Here is a 23,719-nt window from a genome sequence, read left to right on the forward strand (position 1 = left end):
CACACATCTCACCCGCATGGAACCCATTACCATTACACAGGGCTTATAGGCCCTACCCAAAATTCTATAGGAGAGATTGTGCCTCCACAATTCCTCAGAGTAGCAAGGTCTACCAGAACCATTTCTCTGAGAACTTGAGGGATTTTGGCACCACTCTCACCATCACCTTTCTTTATCATGTCACATTTATATCACTAGTCCTTTTCATTTACTGTTTTTGGGTTCTTCCCCATTTTAGGTTCTAGTCTCCAGGAAGAGCCATTATCTTCATTTTACTTTCAAACCATTACTATGCTTTATGATGTTTAGTAGACTTAGAAAAATCCAACACACAAAAAACCCACAGGTAAATTATGATTGAATACTTTAAAAAAATGAACATTAAGGACAGCAGAAATCAAAGTCAGTAAGGAAAAGGTGGAGCCAACATTCGACACAGCTGAGATGACCATGACACTCTATTGTGTTATCACAGAATTCCAGACAGCTTCAGCCAATACAGAGCACTATCACACCACACCAAAAAGCTATGAGCACCTGCCCTTCTTGTTCTTTAGCCCAACATTTTATACCCCTCATCACTCATGTATTGCACCTGTGTGCCCTCTGTTGCCTTTGCTGATTGGTCAGTGCCGCTGGGCGCTCCAGATCTCGTTACCTTCAATATCAGTCGCCTGTCCTGCACAGATGTAGCCCACTGGGGATGAGGCTCAGCCACAGCCCCACCCCAATTATCACAAACTGTGGCTCTACAGGTGTTCAGCACAACAGCTTTCTTTCTATCTACATAACATTTCTTAAAAAAATTAGTGGTCAGTGTTTGCTAAATGAACACTGAAACAAAATAAAATATTGTGTAGTTGTTCAATGTAAATTAAGCCTGAGGCTACACTTCATTCTGTTGAAAACTAGTTCTGAATACAAAATGAATAGTTATTTAAATGGATTTTTGTGGTGTTCATTACTGCAGTTTTACTTTTCTGGCTATTTTATCTTCAAAAACATATAGCCCATCACTTTAAAGATGGGCTATATGTTCAGAGTACAAATTACCTGATCTATACTGGTTTTATAAATGTTTCCTGATTAAATTAATGGTGTTTGGTTTTGCCTATAAATCCCCTAATGTTTTAAGACTTGGACACTTGTAGGCAGCAGCAGGCGCTTCACCTTGACACTCTCAATGTAAACAGCAAGGTGGCTCTCAGATTATCTGTGAGGGTCCTCGATTTGGAAATTAACTTCCTTATCAATAAATTGGTCTAGGACCCAGTTTCTTAGAAATCTAGACATGTTATAAAGTATATCTGCTTTTTTGTCTTCCATTTTTCTATTAAAGATACTGAGGAAATAACTAGGTGAATTCTATACAGGTAATTTAGGAATTTATAGGCACTGTGAAGAGATAACAATAGTTTTATTATGAATACTGAAAAAAACCCCATAAACTAATTTTAATAAAATTATGCTAACAACATTATGTAAATATGTTTTCCAAAATTAACTGTATTTCTTTTCTTGGTTGTACTTTTTTTCCTTTGCAGTATCTTGTAGTATATTTCACAAATGCTTTTATATGTCAGAACACTTGCTGAAAACTGCTTTTGCAATCTATTGTTATAGGACAACCACTTTACAACCATTGCTTTTTAATAGGATCCTATAATCATATTTGGTACTTCATGTTTCTCTTAAATAACAGCACTGTCAGGCACACAGTGTGATTCTTGGGGATTGTTCTGGCACTGTTCTCAGGCACATTCTGTGACTCTTGGAATGTCCTGTGCATGGCTAAGACGTGTACTCGATGACCCTTCTGGGTCCCTTCTAATTCAGACTGTTCTGTGATTCTGTGATAAGCTAGTTTGGGAAATACAGCAGGCCTGACTCTTGTTTACAACCTCAAATAAGCCTGTCACTGTCTTTCAGGCAGAGATGATTTTATGTGGAAGAGTAATGCTGCTGCTGGCAATTAACACCAGAACAAGTAGCTTTGAGTACTTCATATAAGCACACAGCAAAACTGAACAATTTCAAGTGAAGGAATGAAATGAATACTATCTTTCCTCTTCCCCTGCAATAGCCAGGTTAATTTTTACTCTATATTGGATCTTCAGCTCATCATGACTCAATAGAGGCAACTCTGGCTAGCTATGGAAGAATTTAAGCACTTATTTCTTCATAGAGATGATCAACAGTTCTGAATCTATGACTCCAAAATATTTTTATTACCTTACAGATTTCCTCTGGGAGGAATCTTATAATGCTAATATTTTTAGGGGAAATTATTAAGTTTTTCAATAAAGTTTGACTATGAATTTTTTCTCATTGTGAGGTTTTACTCAGGAATCTTCTCCTAAATTCAAGTTCCTGTGGAGTCTGCCTGCTGTGCTGAGTGCTCTAGACCTTTTGCACTACCATGATCACATGCTGTGTTCTACCCCTTTAAACTGTACCTGGACCATTCATTGTCAAAACAACTCCATGTTGAATACTGGGAGTTCTTTACAGCCAGAATATGGAAAAAAAAAAACTTATTGTCTTTTTATTAATTTTCCTATTAGCTTAAAGTCTTCTTGTAATAATTATTTCATTGTTCCTACATCTAAATTGATGAGCATGGTTTCCTTAAATATAATCCAGAAATAGTCAATGTGACACGAAGTTAGTGAGAAAGTAGAAATAAATTTATTCTTTGTGTTTCAGGCATGGATTTGTGGTTGTTCTGTTTGGCTGCCTGAGCTGACACACACACACATGCTTTTAGGGTGTACGACTGAATCTTTTACTGAATTTGTGCTGCCTAAAAAAAGGAAAAAATTAAGAAATAATTAAAATTAACTAAAACAGGCAATGCCATGTGTTTAAAGTAATTTGAAAACAAGTTTTTACACAAAGGTTTGCTTGGTTTGTTGCCTGAATTTGTTGAATGGCAACACTTTATTGTATAAGTTACACACCAAAATAGATACAGCACTTCAAAATAGGTTCCTTATTTCCTTCTCTGCAGCTATTCTCAAAAACACTGACTATTGACACCAGTTCTAGAGTACACATACATAAAACCCATACAGTTTAATCAGCCTCTGAGATGTGTCTATCTCCTCAGACACCTGCATCACCATTTAAAGTATACAGTCTATGAACTGAGAAATCTCAAACTGCAGTTATCATTGGCATGTGAATATTTCAGATAACACTCTGATGACTTCCTATTTAGTAGCTCCATCTTCAGATTGCCAGGACCTGGTTGTATCCATATTTGAAGCTCTGAATGTTTTCATATCCAGAAAATGCTTTTAAGGATCTTGCAGTTCACATAGAAAGCTGTATAGGTCACACAGACATTGAACTTAGTCCCATTAAGAATACAGGATCAGCTTTCAAGACATGTCCTTAACATTCTGTGTCATTCTATGTGGCTGTAAAATGATGACAAGATAAAATTTTAAGAATATTACTGTTCAAGTGAAAGCAGTCCTGAAAGTGAAATGTGAATATAGCAATACTCTTTTTTTTTTTTCTTTTTGGAAGGTTTCTGTTGAGATTTAATCCATTTTGCATTTAACAGCTCTGCCTAAATACTATTGTGACATTGCTGGTTCTGACAGCTGTGCTAGATTTATTCTTCATTGCCCTCTCAACACAGCCCCCTCTATTTCACTCCAGATTCGTTTCTCTGTATGCAGTCAAGTTACCAATTCTGCCAGCAATTATGTTTTATTTTTAATATTGATTGATATATTTCTATGTTGAATATATTATCGTTACTTACTTCCTCGACCTCTGAGTTTATTGTTTCATTTCATTTGCAAAATAATCCAAAGCTGCTGGTCATGGCTTCTTTTTTTCTCTTTTCCTTTTTTTTTTTTTTCTTTTTTTGTTTTTTAATTTTTTGGGAGTTTTTGAGCCCCTAAAGAAAGATAGGTAGAGAGCCTGGACTATCAATCTCAACAAAGTTGTAGTTTCAACTAAAATGTCTTAAGATAATAAGTTCAAGTCAAATGCCCATCTAATAAAACATCTCCCAAAAGACAAAATAAATTTTACATAAAAGTTTACTGTGTGTTTCTTTACTCCACTTGAGGGAAAACCATTAACACATCAAGTACAGAATGTTATCTCAGTGAATTTCCAGAATAATGATTTTAAGTGGGGAAAACACAGCCTTTCCACCTTATATACACATCTCGAGTTAAATAAGATCCTACTCAGAGGAAAAAATACGATATAACTTGGCCAACAAACACATTAATGCACAATTACCACTGAGTCTATTTCCTTGTGTTTTTCTTTATTCCTTCTGTAACATCCAAAACAGTGGTCCTCTCTGGGCCTAAGACATAGGGTGGTGCAGACTCTTAGGAGCAGTGCCATTTCTATTTTATTACAGCTTTTCTATAATGTTCAGATACTTCTCTAGCTCTTTGAGTGTCTTCTTATGATTGCATTCATTTCACAAGACCAAGCTTTTTCTCTTTAAACCTGTCCTCTCTGCTACACTATTACAAGTTTAATCTTTCTTTAAGTTTGTGGTATTTATGACACCATGTACATACTATTCCATTTCCATATTATTTTAATTTATGCTATAGATTGAAGATCTATTTGTTATCTTTTACTGTCTATGAGTTTTTCCAAAATTATGGTATCTAGTATTGTGCATCTGTTTACCACTACATTTAAAACATTTCCGACTGAGAGTTTACTCATCTTCTGCTGAGTGCTGGTTCATGGCTCCTAGGAAGAATTTCTCTGAGGTAATGGACCTATTGCAATCTGCTGGTGCTTGAAAAGGGTCTCTTAGCAAATGGCAAATGAATATTGCATGAGTCACTGCTTTGCATAAAACAACAAACAGTAAAACCCTTCTTTCTGTGTATCATTTTATTGTACAAATCATTATGTTTTGAAAGGTGATGGAAGAGGAAGAGAAAGAGTTCAAAGCGATATTATTTTCTGAGGTGTCAGAGATGGAGGAAAATTCCTCCATCTTCAGCAAAGGAGTGTGGAATTGTGCTATCTTACTAAAAAAATTTAACTACTCTGAACTTTTTCAGAGACTGTCTAGTTTACTCATGGCATGCAGCAAAACAAGTCCTGTCTAAAAGAAATGAGGAAGATTCAAGAGGAAGATATACAGTCATCTCAGAAAGAGATTGTTTATTAACCAACTATTATTTCTTACCATCCTCTTTAGCTATTACTTGATATTCTTCTAAAGAAAAACCCATGTAGGAGATAAGCATTGGTAGTTCCAGAGGTAATTTGCTGTGTGTTAATAAGAAGTCTGTCTTGTATGATTGGCCTGCTTCATTAGCTGAAATTTTAAGCTAAAACTAGCATTAGAACAGATTGTAATTCAGCCTCATTTATTTAATAGCCTCCATGGAAAATAGGGATGTATTTGGATAAACAGTTCAAAGAAATGGCCTGGATGGTATCACCCTTTAATGACATCTGTCTGTCAAACTCCTAGACTTCAGATTTCAGTCCCTTACCCAGGGAACCACAAGAGACTTAATTGTTCTCCACATTCACAAATCACTCTTGCAATTATGCCAGTTGTACTGCATGATTAACCTCCTCACTTTTGAGGGGATTTTATTCTGTAAAGCTATGCTGTACCCGTGCGAGATCTGTGAGAGGTGCACAGGCATGTTGTTAGGGGAAGGAGAAGGCAAATATATTGTTTTTTGAGGAAAACTTATCTGAGGCTCAGATGACTGACATAAAGGACAGTGACACAGAGCACACCATCACCAGCTGCCCCAGATAAGTATTTTGCACACATAGTGGTACTACATTAATATTGATGATGTATTGATATTTGCCACATTTGGTGTATAAATTAATGAACTACTGAAGCAAACAGCCAGAAGGAGTGGGATGATTTGTCACTCTGTAGCTTCCTCAATTTGCTATCTTCCCAAGGCTATACATTATCAAGAATAACAAATGGAATTCATATGGCTCCCCTATTAACATGCATTAGCTGTATCAGAGTGTGCCTCATGGTTTACTAGGGTCAGCTCAGGAGAACCTCCATATCTTTAGGCAATCTTTCTCTTCCCTAAAGTGAACTAACAAATAATTAAGACATCTCCAAAGAGAAAGCTTTTCAGTTTGTTTTTGGTTTCTTGTTAAATTGTTCAACAGTTTCAATTCACTTGCCCATGAAATTAGTTTTACTGACCATCTTTGTCAAGTGGATACTCCCTATGACACTTATATATAATTTGTATTTTCTAATTATGCTGCTTAAAAATACATTAGATTGTCTATTACTTTTGGTTAGAATGGATTTCCTGACTACTAGCATTTATATTCTGTTCTTCTGGTTTTTAATAGCCATAGGGCTCCCTTTTTCTGTGCTGGGGTTTTTGTTTGTTTATTTTTGTTCATCTGTTTATAGATTCTATGCTATGTAGTCACATTTACTGTAGTGGTGCTGCACAGAAGCATTGCAAGACAGGCCTTAGCTCAGTTTGTAAGCTAGGGAAAAGATGGAGGAAGAGAAGGCTCCATATCACCACACACATATAAAGCTCAGTGTCACCTCAGAACATAAGACCGTTTTACTTGCTGCATTTCTAACCTCCTAGAAGAAAATTTTTGAATAAAACACTCATAATTTTTAACCCCAAAATTATCAATTGGTTGAAATACCTCTTTTTTTTTTTTTTTTTTTTTTTGCTTTTTTATGTGGTTTCAGGGGTTTGTTTGGTTTTTTGGTTGTTTGGGGGTCTTGCCGTTTAATTAAGGAGATGGTGCTTTTTGCTTGGTTTTGGGGTTTTTTAGTGACCAACCTACCTTCTAATATTTAACTATAAAAATCAACTTATATTTCACCTCTCTCAGGCAAGAGTAGGAAGAGTGAACGCTTTCACTAATGGTTGAGCTACCTGTGGAGAATGAACCACACATATGTAATCAAGCTAAGCAATTCTACTATTGGCTTGGTTTAATTGTTTTTACAGACAACTTATGGCTAATGAAGGTTTTTAATCATAAATGTTACCATGTAATTTGATGTCTGTGTGGAGTGTGTCAGATTTCTCTGTATTCTAGAGGCTTCTCTTATTCTGCTAAACATTTTCAGAGCTCATTAGCACATTGCTGTAGATATGATTACACTTTCAGTTGGCACAGCATTTTCTTGTTGATTGCAGGGTGGTAAACAGCTCCCTTTGGTGCCTTTTCCTCTCATCTGGAGCACAGAACCTAACTGCTGTGACCACTTATGTGACAAATTTGGCAGATCCAAGATCCCAGATGGAAAGCTCTCAAATTTGTGTTTCCAGTGTAGCATCTGGGTATATGATTGGCTTCCTGGCTGACTCCTTACAAGATCTCCTGGGCTGCCTTTACATATTTTCCAGTTATAGCAGCTGCAGTTATACTAGGCTGTTTGAAAGGACCTCCTCATTTCCACCATCTATTGAAGTCATAACTTCCTTTAATTATACCCCTCCCCAATTCCATTACCTGAAATTATCATATTGACCAGAGAGTTAGGTTATTTGAATCTGCAACTATTCTGTTCCACTGTTGAGAATATGCCTGCCAGTCAGGGGTCATATTTCATTCTCTGTTCTAGGATAGTTCACAGGATTAATAATTGTAAATACACAATAACTTCACTGAGACTAAAATAGTTTTTCCAGACTTGTGCTGATACCATTATTTAATGTCTGGATCTTCTATTGATCAGGGTTTGTTTTATTATCACCTTTTTAGAGATTTAATTTTATTCTTTTCAATAGTTGGTCATCCTGCTTTAATTGCATCTTACAAATACTGACAGTTATCTCTGTCTAGTATTGTATTAAGGGCTGCTGCATCACTGAAAGTTTGGCTTTGCAGGTAAGATATAAACCTGAAAACTTATCTCTCTGACTTGCTAAAGATCTCACAGCATTGTTTTGCAAGAATAATTTGTTACCATCAGTTTCTTGTATAAACTGCAGTTAGCTTAATTACATTCTGTCTCCCTAAATTCCTTCTGTAGTATCATTTTGGTAAGACATTTTTCACTTTCAGTCTTAAAACTGTTGTGCAACACTGCTTTATACTGTTAAACATCTGCTGTATTCCACCCCAGTGGTGTTTCATTCACTGGTAGATGAAGAGCTTGCTCTGTGCCTGATATATAATACACTTTGGTATCCTTTGGGATAAATATAAATGCAAAGTGTTACAACAAATCTGTAGTCACAGAGGGCTTCATGGTTGTCGCTACGTTGCAAGTCATAGCATTTTGGAACATCACAGGCAGCAGTGATGGAACAGTAGAATCAGCTTTTAAATGCATCTGACTTTAGGAAAAAAGACTTTGTAGAAATAGGAATCATGGTATGCAGTTGAACAGCTGTTATCCCAATGTTTAGAAGAGTTTGAAAGATTTTCTTTCCCAATGCTTAGAAGAGTTTGCAAGATTTTCTGACAATACTGATTCCTACCACTCCCCTGACACAAAATTACTCTTGATGTTCCCTGAGAGAAGGAAGTGCCTTGTGGACCATGGAATAAAATGGATCTGCCAAATCCCCTTCTTTCTGAATACCTGAAATTTTCATGAGCAAACTGGATGGCAAATGTAGTACCCCTAACTATTACACTTGGAAACTTCACGTTTTACATTACTGCCGCAACAGCAGTGGCTCAGAGACTGGTTAAGCAATGCTATACTACCCTGGTAGTAAAAGGGAAAGATATTATAAGATGGCTGTTTGCCTTCAATGTTGCCTTTGATTTTCATAAGTAGTCTGAATTGGTGAACACCATTCCTAAACCATTACACTGTGTTTCAGGGACAATGTGACACTTATTCCTTAGCCCACTGGAATTCAAGTTACACTAGCATGGTGAAACATTCTAGGTAAAAAACTTACCTGTAAAATTGGAAAAACTTTGGGATATCTTAGATATGCAGGAATGACAACAACTGCTTGCTATGTAGGAAGATGGAACTACTTATAAATGTAAAACCTCTGCAATACAGTGAGACAAATCCATAAAGCCTGGTACTTATTAGGGACTATAGTTCATAAAGTTCTTTTGCTGCCCAATGAAATTTTGAGCGGTCTTGCTAGTGATGTATTTCAATTATAAATGAGAAACTTAACTCCAGCTGCTTGAATAAATATTCTTTCTTAAAACAGATCGTATATTCATTTCAACATTCTTGCTCACTCTATAGCCTACAGTGTAGGACTTGTAAATCTACAAATATATGCAGCCTAGTTATGGCTTATGTGTCAGATGGGATCCAAAGAGAAAATAATGACAGCTGAAGTAGTACTGGAAAGCCAGTAATACACACACACCACTATTTATATTAAGACTCAAATATGCCTATTAAACTGTTGATTAAAGTAGCTCAGGAGACGCCATACAGAGTGTTTGAGATAATAAATGCTGGATAAACTATTGGTAGATGCAAGGAAATGTGTAATAGGAAGGGAGGCAAAAGCACTGCTAAGTGTTACTTTGTTCCCAAGCTTAATGCACAGCAGAACAAAATGCATTTTATTTGTTACCATGGCCAAGTCTTCTTTGTCTTGTACAATAAAATGCTGCACTTAAATATATGCTGTGATGTAATATGCTACAAATGTACAATACATCAAGGAGAATATAGACTTAATAGGCTGTTCAAAAGATAATAACCTTGATTTAAGGAATCCTTTTCTTTTCTTAAGAGTTACAGGAAGGGAAAGCAGGGTGAGAAACTCTAGGAGCTCAGCAAAAGACATTTTTCATTCTATTTTATAAGTATTCCTTTTCCCTCATCTTTAAATATACTGACAGACAGACACTATGATACATTGATCCATATGTTATTTTTTGTCAGCCAACATGCAAGGATGGGAATTTACTGATGATTAAATCTTCAAAAGTAGCACTGGTTTAGAAGTTCAAGTGGATTTGGTGCAGCTTATTTCAACCATTTGGAATGCGTAGGTCTCTCTAATTAAAACTTAGAGTGAACATTTTTATTTTCTTCTGATAACTCCAGTCCTTTTCTACTGAATATATGACAGGAACAATAGCTCTCATTTTCTCCCTAATTTTAAATGATTCTTACTGAACCAGGTTACAGCTACTGCTATAGGAATAATAATATGTACAATGAGTAAATTTTATAACCTAAAGAATAGGACAAGATAAAAAGATTTTATGTTTTAAAAGTTATTCCTAAACACATATATATTGACTATAGGCTTTATTTAGCAGGTTTTTCAAGTAATTAAATGTCCAAGAAGACATTGTTTTCTTTATTCTTTTTCCTGGCTTCCACCTAAGCACATCTAGCTACACACAGAGATGAGCATTGTATATACATTTCCTCTCTTACATGAAAATAGAATGAAATTTTGTGGATCTGCTTTTTCTTTATCTCTCTGCCATTAGGCAGAAGGCACCTTGGGGCCACTTACTAGTAATGATGGGAAGAAACCATGAACTCCTTGGAGAAAGGATAATGGAGTTGCAAACAGACATAACTTGAGAGATTGCACGTCTTTATGGAAAAAAAAGAACCCTCTATGCATATTCTCAACATCTTATGGGCCTATAATTCATTATATAATGTACCTTGTCAAACAACTTTGTTGGATGTAATTCTTTCCAAAAGTGTTCTCCATGGAATTTCTCCATAAAAGCAGCCCCATGCTTATGGCTGGTCTGTGCTCTTCTTAGCAGTATGTTAAATTAAAATTTGGTTTTAAGGCTTAATTCAGATTTAAGTAAAGCAACCCTTGTGATTACAATCTAAAGTGACATATTTCACTTTAACAACCTATTTCCATCCTAAAAGATTCTAGGAATCCATGACATATAAAGTACTTGCACTTCAGTGAAATGTTTTTTTTCTAAATTAAACATTATATTTTTAATGATGAATTAAAAAAAATTAATGTAAATTGCAGAATTTCCTTGCATAACATATTTGTTCTGAAGGTCATAAACATGGCAAGAAGCTAGTCAGAGAATGCCAATCCTTCAGGTATTAAAACTAATCAGGCTTAGTATGATGGTTGCAAAATTAAATCATAATTGACAATAAAATGTCTATAATTCATTATTAGAGTTACATGATGTCCTTGTAAAGATCAGCATTCATAAAAATTATTTGTTTGTGGATAATGGATTATTGGTTCAACAAATGTCTTGTGATCCAAAGCTGAGACCTCAGGCTACAATACTATGTTAAAGACAATTTTGAAAGTAATGCTGTAGCTCATAATTTATTTTTAAAAAATTATTCTAAGAAAGATAACTAATTAATGCACTTAGATAACTAATTAATGCACTCTCAATTAGTTGAGAAGAGATTCCTATTTTTTAACCACAAATGCAGAAGAATAAATTACTCAGAAAATGAAGTGTAATATTTTTTTCTCCTGACAATTTTTGCAATTTTGAGGTCTTGAAGAAGCAAATTTAAAACAGCATATCTGCTGTAAGAAAAAAAAAATCAGATGCCTATTAGCATTACAAGGCTGGGAAAATTGCATTTTAACACATTTCAAAACCTCAGAAACTAGGAAGTCAAGAAATAATTCTTATTTTCTTTTTAAAAATCTTGAGAACATAATGAAATTCTTCATTATTGTGAGAAATTTAAAAAAATCTAAACATGCTTTCTAAAAAACCCTGCAATATTTACCTCCAATATCAGTTTCCCATGACACTTTCCGTCTCTCTTCTTCATTTCATCATGCCTTGCTCCAAAAGTTCTCCCATTTTTCTGGAGTCATCCTACTCTTGTCAATGGACTATCTCTGAAACATGGATTTTGTCTATTTGTATTCATTTCCACTTTCCTCAGTTTTCCTCTACCTGACATTGATTTGCTGGGAGACTATTCATTTTTTTGTTCTTTGCAACCCCTGTGATAAGATGATTCAATATTACTGTTACACAGAGTCGTTCTTCTAATAATTTTATTTTCTGGGATTCTCCTGAAACCTCTTTAATATATATGCTAAAGGACAAATTTTTCTGGGTGTAAATATGGATGAAATCTCTCTCCATCCATCTTTTTACTTAAAAATAACAATTGAGCATCTGTGGAGTAGCAGAAAATCCTCTGGGATTTTTTTCTGAACCACAGTGCAAAAGGGAATTCTGAAGTAGAGGTGATATCAGGTTTATTGATGATACATTTGCGTGCATGTGTGTGTGTGCGTGCGTGCATTGCTATTATATTTCTAGTGATTCTAGCTCTGGGTCCAACCTAGCAGCTACAGAACATTTTACTGCCAGGCACTAGGTGAGGAAAAGAGCTTTGTTTTCTATTTCAGTTCTAAAGAGATTCACAAGCTGAACTTCCAATTGTGAAGGTTGAATTCTGGTGGAAGTTTTGGATTTTCAGGGAATATATTTTTAAGGGTCAGTCTCTGCCCTTCTCTAAATATTGCTAAGAAACCCACTGTTCATTTACAGCAGTGAGTCTTCCTGAGTAGGCTGGATTTTTTTCACCTGAAAATTTAATGCAAATTTGAACATGTATACAGATACAAAGGAGCAATGTTATCTCACTAGAGAAACAGAGAAACAGAAACGTCACATAGAGGCAACCTCTCTGAATGGTTCACCAGCAAGAACACTTCTATCTTTTGACTTAAGTCAAAGCTTCACTATAAATGAAAAAAAAATTGTACCTATAAAGAGACTACTGAGGACATGCAAATATAAAATCTAAAGAAATCTCAAAAATCTCTATGAGGTCTAGACTGGTAGTAATTGCATATTTTGGCAATTACCTAAAGCTTCCCACAGCAGCCAACCTTCCAGCCTGCATCCAGCCATAAGCAGACAGGCACTCAGCAATCCCAGCACCGAGTAATCATACAGTGAGAAATCAACTTGGGAGTGCAATGGGATGCCTCGCTTGGAATTGGATGACAAATTATGATGATCAACCAGAAGATAAACAATAACAAGTAGGCTTAATGACAACATTACAAGATTCATTGGCACCAATACTTTCATTGCTCACTGGCACAGTCCCCTGGCTATGCTGCATTTCTTGTGCCAAATTGGAATCCCCTCCATAATTACTTTTCTCTCTCGGTTATGTTTATAATCTGTTTTGCTGCCCAAAAAGTAAATTTTTGTTTCACCACCAAAAGAGAGGCATATTTTAAAATTTCCTTTAGATGAGATAATAAGATATAGACAGACACATTTTTAAAGAGTTTCTTATATTTCTTTCTGTTAAAAAACATACATATACAGAGTTTTTAAAAGAGGAGAAAGGTTGAATTAGCAAATATGTTTGATAATGAAATCTCTATGCCAAAAATGGCACAAATCCAAGTGAGATGTGGCATAGTGTCCATGAAATTGCAGTTGGCCAGAAGCTTGGGGTGATAGGTTGAGCTGCTTTCTTTGGAAGGGAGATCAAGGACTCAAGAGTGAAAAGATGCAGATGGCAGAAAAAGCTGGAGACAGTGCCCATATGGCAATGTAGGGAGAACTGATGCATTTGTGCTTTTGGGCTTCATTTGGACTCCTAACCATCCTTCAGTTTAGTGCCCTGGCTCCACCAAATTGTTAAGCAAAAAAATCACCAACTACAAATGTAAGCATTATTATGAAACACAGATAAAGTTGAAATTGCTGACTATAAACATGCATACATCACTGCTTTATGTTTTGCAACATATGCTTGTAAAACTAACAATAAAGCCATACACAGTAAATACACCAAAAAAATAGGAAGAAAAGAAATTAAACACAAAAATTCCTTCTTAGCTTTGGAGGCTAGATGAGCACCCAGCAAAACAACTTTTTTTTAGTTAAATTTTCCAGTAATGCCTACATTAAACATTTTGCACAGAATCTCAAACCATTTGAAAGTTCAGTTCTTGAAAGTTTTCTCAACCTCAGTCTAAATCCATGGAATCTCACTAAGAGGGTGATGCTGATCAGAGCTGGGATCTATTTTTCTGCTTGTTACTGCTTTTCTTATGTTTTTCTTATCCTGGAAACCATAAGAGCCTTGGACCATTGTCATATTTATATTGTCTCTAACTTTTTGTAGTCAACACTGGTTGAGTTCTGGTTTATTTTTGTGATCACTGTGGAATAGAATAATTTCAGGCTTGTCATCCACCTAACATATAACTCATAAAATGCCTGAATTTTCTTAATGTGAGTTTCATGGTATTTCATTGCAGAGTATACCAGATGCAATGAAATGCATGTATGAATAACAATTCCTTCAAGAGAAGCTTGGTTTATATTTATAGCAAAAATATATATCCATATATATGGATTATTTTCTTTATTTATTTTCCTCTGAGAAACATCCATTTGGTATGCTGTGTTAACTGGGAAGCTGTTTGATACTCAGGATATAAAATCAACTTACTCAACATGGCTGATGTTCTCATTTTTAAACACAAGGTGTCCACCTGTGTCCTTACACCAAAGAGTGTCTGTAAAGAAGATTTTCTTGTATTAGCTTCATTTTCGAGGTTGCTCCTGAGAAATTATTCCAAATAAATTAAAAATTAACTCATTAGAACAAAAAGAATTCAGAGTAAACCAACTCCTTCTTATCTCTGTCTCTTACAAGTAAGAGCATATTTGTAAGCATGCAACTTCTTGCTATTACCTTGAGTCTTTTCTAAGGATGATAAATGATTAAGACCTATGATCCTGAGCTACAGAAGACTGCTGTAACATTGCAAAAAAAATAAATGGCAAAAAATACTGGAATAATGAAAATGGAGATATTTAATGCATCAAGTTATAGGACAACGAAAAAAGTTCTGTTACAAGCTGCAGTGTCTTTAGTTGAAAAGGAGAGGGCTGAAAAAAATAAGTGTACCAACTTACCAGAAGATGATTATGAGTTATAAATGTGATATACCTGAGAAAAAGGTCAATACACTTCTGAGATGCTTGAGGCAAAGTGCAGATAGGAAAACAGAAGTGTTGTTGTACAACATCATCAGCAAGACCTTATGTGGAAGGCTATGTGCACCTGTGATTACTGTAATAAAAAAGATGAGCTAACCTGGAATAGACATGTTAAGTGCTATTAGGGTAACTGAGACATAGAGAGGCTGAAAAGAAATGCACCTAAAGAGAAAATAAGAAAATTTTATTTGAGGGATATATCCCTGGAGCAAGACATCCAGTTTTAGAAGAGCTCTTCAAATAATAAAAAAACAAAGACAGACCTGTTGCATCATACATGCTTTGCTACCTACAGACAGGGGGTGTGTTGCAGTGATGCAGTGCACTCATAAGAGACGAGCAATGATGTATTTTATGGTATAAACCAGTGCGTTAATGAAATTCAGTGTTAAATGTGATTATGGTTTAACAAGGCTCCATGGAAAGGTGTACTAGAGTATTGCAATGGGTCTGAATGCACTCGTGCTTATGGCTAAAGCAGGAGAGCATTCTTGTTTTTGTGAGTTTGCATCCGTTTAATACTGATTTAAATAAGGTAAGCCAACCATGAACTTTTAAAGTTTGGTAGCATGTGCAAATGCTGTTCACAATTATGTAAGGTCTGGCTGGTCATGTCTTTGTTTGCTCATATATTGATTTTATTTTTGCATATATTACTGTTGATATTTCATGAGTACAGAATGCACATACTTCATGAAATGGTAAGGAGTTAAAAAGTTAATATCATTCATGTATAGATCAGCAATTTTCAAAGGAACTTGAAACCATTATAAATGATGCTAATTTAACTGAACTCACCAGGATAATTTTCCTCCCTTTGCAAAAGACTGAGTTTTGCATTCCATAATGTTAAATGACATAGAATAGATCTAATGTTAAAATATGGAACACAGTCCAAGTAAATAAGTTTCAATAAGTTTTCATTATAAAGAACTAATGATAATAACAGTAAAAACTGATGATCTACATACTACAATTCATAAATAATTGAATTTCCAGACTTTTCACCAGACATAAATTATCTTAGAAAGGGATCTGCAAGAGTACTAAATACTAATTTAATTCATGAGTACCAGAAAATAAACTGCATAATTGTAATAAATAAATTGTAATAGTTTGGAAAGTAAGTACAAAGATAAAACAGTTTCTGCATATTGCAATTAGTTTTCATAATAACATAAATGATATTGAAATACTGGCTTAGCCTCCTCTTGTTCCATATATTTATTTTATTTTATACACAGATATAATTTGATATACCTTCACCCATATTTTTTTACTGCAACATACTAGCCATGAAGTAACACCTGGAAGTTTACCCAAATAATCTTCAAATAAGGCTACATTAATGTTAAGTGCTCAGTAAAATATATAAATATGGTTCATACTGTTAGTTAACAAGAATATTTAATGCACCTTTTTTTTCTACCACTTCAGTCAACAATTTTGGGAATCTGTGAATTGAACAGCTGTTACACTGAAATGCTGCATCAGCAGCATTGGCCATCAGGTAACAAAGCCTTGCCTTTGCCATCATCACCAACTGCAGATGCAAACAGAAAATGTTAATTTACTGAGAGGATGCAACAGATAATTGAAAATGAACTCTTACACAATTATGCCTTTCAAAGGGTTCTCATCTGACAAATATGTAGTTTGGCTGACAACTGCTCTTTCAACATTAACAGCTTTGTTTCAGTTATAAAGAAAAAGAACACCTAAATAGCCTATCTTCATGTACAAATGCCTTTTAGTGCACTTGAATTCGTGAGAGGAAGCCATGAACTCCTGTACTGAAATCTAAGTTTTTTCAGTATGATATAAACCAGCTAGTGAAATTATTTTTGATTTTAGATTTCCAGTTAGAAAAGTTAATAAATCTAGGTGCTCTTAATTAAGTACAGTCCTAATTAAGGAGTGGATTAGAATAGCATTTGGCATGTCTAGAAAAGGGATTTCTGTTATAGGGTTTAATTAGAAGCGCTGTCTTTGTAATAAAATGAGAGAAGTGAGTGAGATATTTGCTATTCATACAAAACAATGCCCTTAACAGATCAATGACTACAAATCAAAATTATTAAAATCAGAAAATGAAAAAATTATGATAACCCCCACTTTGTTCTTTTTCTCACATTCATTAGGATACAAAATGCAGTAAGGGAACTGCATGCTACTCAGCTAAATTCTTATCTTTATGAGTGTGTAAATGGGAAAACACAAACCACCTGCCATTTATCTCTGCAACTAATTTGCTGCTAGCTACCCGAAGACATCATTAAATATGAATTTTACTTACTTTTTCAGTCATATTTTTCTTTTTTTTTAATTCTCTTGCTAAAAGTAAAAATAAAAAAAAATAACAGCATCTTTAAATTCTCTGAGACAGTTAAAATATATCAGTGTATGGGCATGCTAATTATTCCCATTTTCCCAGCTGAAACATAGGTTTGTAGTTGCTTTTAATGTACTTCTAAATGCCGTGTGCTAAATGTTAAAGCAACAATTCTCTTCCACTGTAAAAAAGATAGGAAAATGCTTTTTTGTAAATCATTTGCAATTTAGTTAGATTAAACTCTCCTTTATTCCTGTAGTTAAGCATCATTTCAAGTATTTATTGTGAGACAAAGAGCTGCATACTGAGAAAAAAATCTAGGAGATAGTACAAAAGAAAGAAAAATAAAAGATGTAGAACAATTCTGTCTGGTGAATTATGGCCTGCCAGATTCTTGTCCCTGATTCTCTTCTTAGAAGGGTGCAGCTTTTACTGTTTTAGTTAGCACAGGACCACAGAATGGTTGGGCTGGGGAGTTACCTCTGGAGATCACGCAATCCAACCCCATTGCTGAAGCAGGTTCACCTACAGCAGGTTGTACAGGACTGTGTCCAGGTGGGATTGAATATTTACAGAGATGGAGACTCCACAACCTCCCTGGGCAGCTTGTTCCAGTGCTCTGGCACCCCCAAAGTAAAGACTTTTCTCCTCAAATTTAGATGAAACATCCTGTGCTGCACCTTTTTTGCCCATTGTCCCTCATTCTGTATCTGGGCACCACTGGAAGGAGACTGGCTGCACCCCCATGACACCTGCCCTTCAGATATTTGTGTACATTGAAAGGATCTCTGCTCAGTCATCCCTTCCTGAGGCTGAACAGGTCCTTCTAAGAGAGATGCAGCAGTCCCTTAACCATCCTTGTAGCCCTCCACTGGGCCTGCTCCAGGAGCTCCAAGTCTCTCGTGTCCTGAGGAGCCTGGAGCTGCGCACAGCACCCCAGGGCTGAGTAGATGTGCCTCACCAGGGCTGAGTAGAGGGGCAGGATCACCACCCTCACCTACTGGCAATGTTCTCCTAATGCACCCCAGGGTAAGGGTGCATAAGGGTCCACCAGGACCCATTCCCTGCAGAGCTCATTTCCTGCAGCTCAGTTCCCAGTCAGTCTTGCTGCATGACTTTATTCTTCTCCAGGTGCAGGAACCTTCATTTGCTTTTCTTGAACTTCTTTAGATTCCTCTTTGTCTCCAACCTGTCGTGATCCTCCTGACTGGCAGCCCAGCCTTCTGGCACATTACCTCCAAGCAGTACAGATTGCACTTGGGGCTACTAGAGTTAGTGTGGTGTATCTGTGAGCATAAATGAGCAGTGGTGATACCTTGAACCAAGCAAACCTAAGTCATTCTGTATTCACACATCCATGTTTGCTTTGAATTGGCAGCTCTTGTCAGTTACTTCTAAGAGAGCCTGGCAGAGTCGGAATTATTAGAACTATTTGGTGCCATTGCTCCTAGACTTCACTATTATTTTAATGAATGCATTAAAATCTAGTTCTAATCAACTTGTAGTGCTATTCCATTCAGAATAGAGCCACTATTAGAGAAAGGTAATTTAAATCTATTTTTGGTATCTTCATACTACATAGTATTCAGAAAAATTACATTGTTTGAGGCCTGCATTAGAGAGGGGGGGAGGAAAAAACCTTGGAGGGAGCAATAAACACCAAAGAACTAAGTCTGGCGATAGAAAATTTGAATGAGAAGAATTTTATTTTGACCTACAAAATTTAATTTAAATGACTGCATGAATTTCAATGCCCGTGGTTCAAAAAGGTTTTCTCTTCTACGATATGAAATCTTTGCCTTATTAACATGTTTTCTACTGTCCTTTCCACACTTTTAAACACAATATTGTTCAAAACCAAAACCATTTAAAAGAAGGATTTTTTTTCATATTAACGTCATTTGGTTTTGAAATGTCTCAATTTTTCTAATGTCTTAACTTTTCAAACATAATTATTCAATTTGTTTTTCTCAAATAAACTGAAATATAAAACTAAAAGTGAAATGGTTTGTTGTTTTTTTTTTTTTTTTTTGCAAATTATACTAAAAGAAAACAAAATTAAAAGATTGGTTAAGTTTGTTATTGTCCTACCTCCTGACTTCTCTATATAACTGCACTTGTGATTTAGGATTCACTCAAAACAAATTGGTTATTTGGCAATGTCTGTTACAGAAAGTATGTTGTTTTTAAAGCATGAGATATATCAAAAAGATGTAGTAAAGATCTCAGAAGAATATTAGATCACCCAGATAGCTGAACACAAACAAATAAAGCATATTTTCTATACTAGCTATTTTGGAGTCATGTTTGGTCTAAAAGTCCATTGCAGGTTTAAAACTATCTAGCAGAATCAAAACAATTAATGAGGATTTTTTAATCCTAAGGAACTATGCATTTCCAGTGAAAAGATGTTTTGTTGAAAAGTTCCAAATAGTCACATTTGTTCATCCATATTAATATAATTATATTTTATTTTTTGATCTGCCTGTAATTTCCTTCCAAGTGTTTCAAAAGACATATATAAGTAAAGCTTTCAAATATGTGGCTACAAGAGATTCTTCAATCATTTTTGACAGAGCAAGACGGGATTTTTTTTCATGTGGGAATTCAGAATTCAGAAAGTAGAAAAAAAGAGTTTTCATATGCAAGGCTTCATGTTTTTCAGGGTAAATTAGAAAAACTTTTTTCCCTGGAGCTGGCTCCTTTAGCCCTTGGTTTCAGACAATGCTTTAAGCTAGTCTCTTAGGCTAATTTCCCAGAAAGTGGAAGTGCAAGTTGAAGAAACAGCCTTTAAAATTGGTCAGGAAAATAAACTCAGCCAGACTTTTAAACAAGCCAAAATCCTGCATACACAGGGTCTAATCCTGGTCTCCTCAAGTGACTTCCAATTTTTCTTTGGCTTCACTGAGATACACAGTGCAAACTCAGCTTTATAAAGAATTTAGAGACCGTCCAAGCACTTTTTTTTTAAACCAAAGGATTTCATAAGCAGAACTTTTATCCTGGGCTGGCTGTTTCAATAAGACTTATATGTATAAAGACTTTCTGTGCTGAAGATAGCCCCTAAATGTATAATCCCTGCTGAGCAAGCTGGTATGGGGAAGCTGCCACCCTGTCTGTAGTTCTCAGCAGGCATGCAATTTAAACACTGGGGAGTTTAGGTACTCTTTGTAACACTGTGCATTCTCCTCCAAAGAGCTTAGAAGTGCAAAGCCAGTGAATGTAACCTGTCTTCTGTTAATACTGCACTTTGGTGTGCTTCAATTGCATTTTACTTTTCTTCCCTTGTTTTCTCTTGAAAAAAAAATGAAGAAGTAAATCCCTGTGAATATATGAAAGCTTTTTCATAGACAAATAGACCCATGAATAACAAAGGTTTGAAGTAAATTTCTAAAAATGTATCCTGCCAGAATTTGCCAGAAAACACTTCAAAGTGAGGCAAAATTACTCTTTACATGCTGTTCAGAAACAGATACTAAAAAGTAAAAACTCCTTCAAAACTCCTGTTTCTCTGCAGAGGCAGTTGAAAATGAGGAAATTGTGTTATCTAGTGAAGAAGAAATTAGCAACAATTGTCATTGAATATTTACCATGTTGTCATTAGAAAATACAATGGAGTTGTTTCTGTTAAATGTATTAATCTTACTGTTTTCAGTACACACAGGTATTGTAGAGACCCACATATTATTTCTTTGTTGGGAAACCATAACAAAGCCATAACTATTTTCTTATTTGTTTCTTCTTTTCTTAGGAGGGAAAATACCATGAAATGTGAGATTCTAAAGTAAATTTCACTTATTTGGAGATAGCTCTTTAATTTTTAATATGACTTACAGTAAATCTTTTTAATCAGTCTATAAATGTCTAAATAAAGACACTGTCCCACTAGAGTTTGCTAGCCAAAATGTAATTATAATTACCATATTTCATTTTTTCAGTTTGCTTATTCAGTGTCCATTGATTTCAGACTGAGCCATCACCTCTGGACAATTTCTCTGTGCTTAGCTAAGAATAAATTGAGGTTTTCTTGGGATAGATCAGCAGCAAAGGAATCAGTGAGATCTGCTTGAGCTGGAGTTTGCAAGTGAGAAATGCTATTGATGCTGGTTGCTTATTATTAGAATATTTTTCTATCCCATGTATTATATTAACAGCATGGGTTAGATGCAAGGATTCTGAGTTAAGTTCTAGGATGCACAGAATTTCAGGCTTCTAGACAACTGGGCTTCTGCTTCAAAAGATGAAGACATGATGTACTGTATTTGGTGATAACCGTAAGCAGCAAACATGTGGTAGTTAACTCAACTTTTCTTTAGAAAATTGAGGTAGATTAGATTTCTGTTTTGCCTTTTCCGAGCACTTTCAGATTTGTGCTGGTTTTTTTCAAATTTGCTTTTTTTTCAAAAAGTCCATATTATTATTTACATTGACCTTTCATTTATTTTTGAAGCAGATATACTTGTGTTGTTTGCCGTATGCCAGATTCCAGAACAAAGATTCAACTATCACAAAACAGTGATGTGTTTATAGTTATATTAGCAGCACAATTTATCATCCTGCAAAAAGAGGAAAATTGCTAACCTTCAGCAAGGCAGCAGGAAGATTGCAACCATATATGCCACCATAAATACCACCATAAAACAAATCAGTAAGTCTTTTTCATAATTAAAAACAAGAGCAGGAAACTGAATTCTAGTATAGTCCAGATGTTAGTGTTAGAGAATTATTAGATAAAGGCCTGTTCAGTTTTTAAAAATTGAAGAAAATTAGCAATGTTGTCAAAAATAACAAGATATCAAAACCTTGATTGAACTTTTATATGCTTTTTTAATTAAGAAAGAATAAAATCCTAATTTGATTTCAAATGAAATAGTCAAGGATGGAAATCCAGTGCATGGATGGAAATCCAGTACAAATTTCAATTGGTAGGTCTGTCCATGAGCATCACCAGATTCTTGTGGAAACATAGGACACACAAAAATAGCTGCAACACAGAGCTCTAAATCTATATCTATTCATGAACCTTCCTTTTTACAGAAACCTTAAAGCCTACTAGGCTATTTCCTGGTCTCGAATGCTGCTGACTGACTTCCAGCTGTAGTCAGTCACAATTGGCTATGTAGCTTAGACATCCTCTTAAATCTGGGATTTTACAAAATAATTTCAATCAGGATATTTACCCAGCTAATCTTCATTCCTAAGTAATTTCTTGTGTATAAAATTTCTTAGAATTTTCACTTGCAAGCAGGATTCTCCAACCTCTTCTGACTACCTCTGTGATGATCCATTATAAGAAGGGGTGACTACTTTCTAAAATGGGACTTCCTACCTGAATTGAGCAACTCTAACTCATGATTAGAAGGTGCTAGCAATCCTGCTTATGCACTGACACTTCTTGCAGTCAACAGACAAGGGGGGAGAGGAAAAGAACAGCTTGAAGCACCCATATTCTGCTCTCACTGACATGAACATGCCTTTGAGTGATGTGCAGGAAGGCAATTTTAATATATGATGCTCAAATAACGTCACTAACATATGCTGTGCCAGCAGCAAATAGATTGTAGCAGAGCCTCTTTCATCTTTCTTCCATCCCGACATTACAGATGACAATTTTTAAATGTTGAACACTGGCACAAATCTAGATAAATCATACACAGAGTCACAGAAAGCAACCACAGCACACAAAACTCATCATGTCTGCAACGGTGAGCACATCCCACTCCCGTGCGGATTCACTTCTGACAACAGTGTTATCTCTGCTTCACGTATGCGATTTATCTGGATACACACAGCAAAAATTTTGCTGCAGGCCAGCAGTCTGAGTTGCCAGGGATTGGGAAAAGCAACCTGTTCTCATAAAAACAGATGAGAAGCTTCATCCTGTTTTACAAAGCCTCATGGTAGTTGCATTTGATACCGGACAGAGAGCATCTCTGTGATCACTTCAGTTTTTCTTTAGCATAGGGGATTCTCCATGGGATTTCCCCCAGAAGATTTTTGTATTCAATGGACTAAAGATGTAGTGTTGTGCCTCAGTTGTCATCTCCATATCTAATGGAGAGAATAGCAGTTTGATGTGATTGTTACTGTCTCTTGCAGAAATGTGCAATACAAAAGTTTATCTGTTAAAAAATTGCAGGAAAAGTAATCAAACATAAAACTATCCGAAAACAAAACAAAAAATTCAAACTTCAGAAAACGGAAGCATTTTTGTAGATTCTGGTCTTCACCATCATTGTTACTATGCCTTTTGCAGCCACAAAGAAGAGCTTGAAATATTGTGATAAGCTATTGATCTGTGGTTTTCCATTTCAGCTTAAAAATTAAAATATTTTCATTATCATTACTTCCATTCAGGCAAGTAATCCTTATGCTGGGATAATTTGGCTTCTCTCTTTCTAAACTTGCTTGAGCTGGGGCCCAGAGCATAATATCTGGGGGTTGTTA

This window comes from Zonotrichia albicollis, chromosome 6 (genome assembly GCF_047830755.1).
Source record: "Zonotrichia albicollis isolate bZonAlb1 chromosome 6, bZonAlb1.hap1, whole genome shotgun sequence".
Taxonomy (NCBI): Eukaryota; Metazoa; Chordata; class Aves; order Passeriformes; family Passerellidae; genus Zonotrichia; species Zonotrichia albicollis.